Source organism: Macaca mulatta, chromosome 2 (assembly GCF_049350105.2).
Source record: "Macaca mulatta isolate MMU2019108-1 chromosome 2, T2T-MMU8v2.0, whole genome shotgun sequence".
NCBI lineage: Eukaryota > Metazoa > Chordata > Mammalia > Primates > Cercopithecidae > Macaca > Macaca mulatta.
The window spans coordinates 183,992,925-183,998,072 of NC_133407.1; the positions used below are offsets into that span (position 1 = coordinate 183,992,925).

Here is a 5,148-nt window from a genome sequence, read left to right on the forward strand (position 1 = left end):
TTACAGGATGTCAAATCTGATTTCTTTTTTTTTCTTTTAGAGTTAATGAGAAAGGACAGGAATATGCCTTTAAATAGAGGAGCAAGATTCTGCAATAAGCTTTTTATAAGACATCAGCAACTTGCTAATAGATTTCTTTTCTCTTTGAAACTGTCAGGTTGAAGGCTGAGCGACCCAGTCTCATTTTCTACTGAAGGGATTGTAACATGTGGTTTCTCCACTTTGGCTTATCAGGTTTATGACCCTGTCATCTTTATCGACAGCTTTCTTTTTAAAAAAATCATACACTTGAAACAGATATAATGCAGGTATATACATAAACAGTCAATTTCTTTGAGTGGTTCTCAAGTTAGATTTGTCTTTGGGTTGTATAAAACTTATTTTTGCATAATTTAACTTGCCAATAATTATTGAGTGATTCAAGAAACTTTTCTATTCAAAACATTTTCAAAATTACCCTTCAACTGAGGAAGAAGTTGTCACAAAATACTAACAAGGCAAACATAAAATTGTGCTTATGTGGTAACAAACATTGCTGAAAAGGAAGAAGAGTCTCTGAACTAGAAAGTTAGGATTTTTATTTCTATTGCTATTATTTTCACTGACTTACAACCAATCTCTGTGGCACTGTTATTTATATCTTTTTCTACTTCTCACCTCATATGATAATTGTTGAAGCAGAAACAGTTTCCCAAGTTTGGAATTAAAAAGAATTGCCGTTTGCTGAGTGCACATTGCTACCAATGTTGCTGTAAGAAATAACTTCTGAATCAAAACATAGGAATCTGTAGCAGTTGCCACAAACCAAAGAATCCTCAAAATTTAATATTTTCTTATTTTTGTTCCAACTTCTCATTCTGGGATAGAGGAATTCTGGGATATCCTATTTTCTGCCTATGATTTCTGTGGTCCTTTTTGTTTTAGTTTTGTGTTTTCTCAATAAGGAAAACGTCTGATTAAGTACTTTGTTGACTCATTCTCGTTTAAAGGGAGGTGGCGGCATCTTCCCACTGCGCCCTGTTCACTAGGCAGCAGCCTCCGCCTCAGACTGGGTCAGGTAGTTAGAGCCCTGGCGGGAAAGCTAGAAGAGGGAGGGACATGATACCTGGGATTCTTTGCGCAATTTCAAAAAGAGGGTTTCTTCTCAATTATTTTATACTACAACTTTGTTATTTGCTTTATGCAGGCCAAGTTGAAAGCATCTCATGATTCTATTATTATTTTGATTTGTTTTGGCTTGAGACACATGTTGAAGCCTTTTTTTTTTTTTTTCCTGTTGAATGGCTGAATGTTTGCATTTCAGAATTTTACTGTTAGAATTGTCATGTAGCGTGAGCCAAGGTTCTTTGGTTCTACTAGATTTTGATTTCACTCATACCAATTAGAGGGAGTTCCAGCAGTCAATTTCTTGTCTTAAAAAGCAGTAAGTTGTTTGTCATAATTCTGGTCATACCAACAGCAAGGTCTTCTAAGGCAGCTCCAGAAAACTATTATAGGAAAAGGAATTTTGAAACATGATTTCTGCTGCTGGACTCAATCACTGAATATTCTAAATCAAGGTTTCCCCGTTTCTGCCTCAATTTCTCCACCTGGAATATAGAAATGGGATCATATAGGGTATAATATAGAAATGATGTTTTATTGGGCCACAAATATAAGTAATTATAAGACCTTGACAAATTCTTCAAGACCCTTTTTAGAAGATGCACATTTGAAGCTACACTTAATTAAGCAAAAATTATTTAAGAGATTTGCCCCCAAAGCACTATTTGAATATATAAATCTATAACCATGCTTGAAAACATTATTCTTAAAAAGCCAACAGCAAACTGTGTATAAAACATATTCAAGCATATTCAAGTATAATGCACATGAAGAATTCTCATCAGACCAGCTGAATTAAATGGCAGATGGATATGTAACATCTTGGTATGTGGGCAGATTTAAACTCTAAGTATTCACATTTATTTAGTCTAAGAAAAGTATAAATTTCCATTGATTTAAATCAGAGTAAACACATAATATCTACATTATTCTACTTTTCCAATGTTTCTAATAAGTAGATTTTTTTTCTCTGATATGAGCAGAAGTATATCAAGTTTAGGGCCAGAAATTTGGGCCTCTACATAAAAATCTTTTCAGGAGTCATGATACTCTTTTGGCTATTTCTTTTGCATATGCTTTGGTTTCATGAGCCTTCCTGCTTCTTTTTTTTTTTTTTTTTTTTGAGACGGAGTCTCGCTCTGTCGCCCAGGCTGGAGTGCAGTGGCCAGATCTCAGCTCACTGCAAGCTCCGCCTCCCAGGTTTACGCCATTCTCCTGCCTCAGCCTCCCAAGTAGCTGGGACTACAGGCGCCTGCCACCTCGCCCGGCTAGTTTTTTGTATTTTTTAGTAGAGACGGGGTTTCACTGTGTTAGCCAGGATGGTCTCGATCTCCTGACCTCGTGATCCGCCCGTCTCGGCCTCCCAAAGTGCTGGGATTACAGGCTTGAGCCACCGCGCCCGGCCAACCTTCCTGCTTCTTGATCTGACCTTTTCAGTACCACATTAAACTGTCAATTTCTAGTGCTTATTTGGATTATTTTCAGACTGAGCATATGGATTTTATAGTAAGTCGTAACACCATTTTGACTCCTTAGTAACTTTTTCTCATCATAATAGTAATCGCATTATATGGAATCATGTGTATTTTGCTGGGCTAGGATAAGATGAGGGTGTAATATAGAGAATGTGTTTTAAAGCCATTTATGTAAAAATGAGAATCTGGATGAACACCATTGCCATCCAGCTATTGACCTGCAGGATATATAATGTACACCACTGGCATGGAACACAATCTGAAGTGATTTAGTAGAAAGGATAAAACATCTTTACTAAGGCCCAAGGAGCAAATGAATACTTTTCATAATAGTTTCTAGAACTTAAGCAAAGAATATTAATATTTATGTACATTCTTGTGAAATACATATACCTTTGTTACATCATTTAATACAACCTCTCCAAAAGTAATGTAATAGAATACAGGAAACTGACAATGCAATTAGGATTTATCTCTCAATTTTTATTTTTGAAAACAGCTCTGGAGTACTTATCAACAGAAGAGCTGTCAGGAACAAAGTGAACACAGATTTGACTTGGTTTCAATTCATTCATGCCTCATCTGATGCTGGATTTGGGCAATGGAAGGTCTGCCTGAGTGGTGGATGATGGTCAGGAGAGGACCACACAATTGTTAGTAGAACTTAGGCAAGGGTCATCAAAGGACACCCCACAACAGCGATCCTATTCAGTAACTCTTGCACAGTGCCTTGGATTTGTAAAATGCTTTCACATCTATTTCCCCTTTTTGAGCCTCACAAAAACCCTTTTGTCTAAGTAAGGTAGATAAAAATACTCCAGTTTTATAGATGGGAGAGCTCCAGTTTGGAGGGACTGAGAAACTTGCCCAAAGTTACAAAGTAGTAAGTGATAGATGGGGTTCAATTACCGCTCTTAGGACTAAAGTCCAGCGCTCAGCCTCTATAGGCTGCAAGTAAGATGAGACAGGAAATAAATTTATACATTGTGGAAAGCGCTTCTTTGATAGCCTGTGCTTAACAACAGACTGAAATGCTCTGGGCCATCTTAATTACTGAAATATCCAGATGCCGAAAATTCTCTTTAGTGTTAATTATTGATGTAACTACTTGTGTTTTTGTCTGAGGGTTTGAAAATTCTTTCAATATTCCAGGTCATTAATAACATCAGATGTGCCAGGAAAAGCACATGGTAGCTTTAAGTTATAGAGTGTGGTCCCTTCTCTCTTCCTCCGCGCTGCCTATGGAGGTGGCAGCCATCTCCTCCTCGGCATCATGGCCGCCCTCAGACCCCTTGTGAAGCCCAAGATCGTCAAAAAAAGAACCAAGAAGTTCATCTGGCACCAGTCAGACCGATATGTCAAAATTAAGCGTAACTGGCGGAAACCCAGAGGCATTGACAACAGGGTTCGTAGAAGATTCAAGGGCCAGATCTTGATGCCCAACATTGGTTATGGGAGCAACAAAAAAACAAAGCACATGCTGCCCAGTGGCTTCCGGAAGTTCCTGGTCCACAACGTCAAGGAGTTGGAAGTGCTGCTGATGTGCAACAAATCTTACTGTGCCGAGATTGCTCACAATGTTTCTTCCAAGAACCGCAAAGCCAGCGTGGAAAGAGCCGCCCAGCTGGCCATCAGAGTCACCAACCCCAATGCCAGGCTGCGCAGTGAAGAAAATGAGTAGACAGCTCATGTGCACGTTTTCTGTTTAAATAAATGTAAAAACTGCAAAAAAAAAAAAAAAAAAAAAAAAAAAAAAAAAAGTTATAGAGTGCAATTCTCAGGCAAAAGTAGCCCCTGTTGTATTTACCTTTAATAAGGATTATGGTTTGTTGCTTAATCAAGATAGCATCTAAGGAAGAGAAAAGCAGTCAGCATAGAAAGATTTCCTTAAACACCTTCCCTCTTCCTGTCCTGACTCACCTGTCACTCCTCTCCAAATATTCTGGCATGAAACGAAACAGGCAAATGCTGTTTGTGGAATGAGAATTGCTTCCCAGATGGTTCCTTAAATCTTGATCAGTTCTGCCTCAGATTTGGAATGATTTAACCTTACGACTATAATCTCGAGTTCTTCCAATGACAGTTCCGACTTAACCACCTCGAAAGGCCATTCCACATAATCTTGGGGAATGTCTCTTGAAGCTCAACTATTCCTCAAAGAACTCTTATCGCCACCCTTCCCGGTAAATTAACATTTTCCTCCAGTTGTTTGTCTCACAGAAGCCAGGAAATCCACAGCTTTTTGACCCAATCTGAAAGGGAAACTTCCCAGGAAGACTTAATGAAAGAAAGTAAGCCACAAAAGAGGAAGAAATAAAAAATGACTCAAAATGGCTTAGAGCAAAAGTAATCAGTTAATAATTCTGTGGTCACAGAGATTTTTTGTCCCAGAAATCTAAAGACAAAGATTGTTCATTTTACATGGCTGTATATTTTTATAGTAAAGATCTTTTTGCATATTTGAACTCCTGTTTTAATACTTTGGTCATCAATCAGTTTTCTAGAAGGTGAAAGTAATTGATTATTTTTCTGGGGCATCTAATTTTTATTACCTATTTATTGGTCTTCT

The 5,148-nt window shown here is 37.9% G+C and overlaps 1 pseudogene across 1 annotated transcript; it reads left to right on the top strand.

The window, feature by feature from the left end:
• The first annotated feature begins 3,822 nt into the window (after nt 1-3,822).
• On the top strand, nt 3,823-4,339 carry LOC699344 (large ribosomal subunit protein eL32 pseudogene; annotated as a pseudogene). Its single transcript, XR_001442381.3, has one exon. The product of XR_001442381.3 is annotated as a large ribosomal subunit protein eL32 pseudogene (transcript).
• Nucleotides 4,340-5,148: the final 809 nt, after the last annotated feature.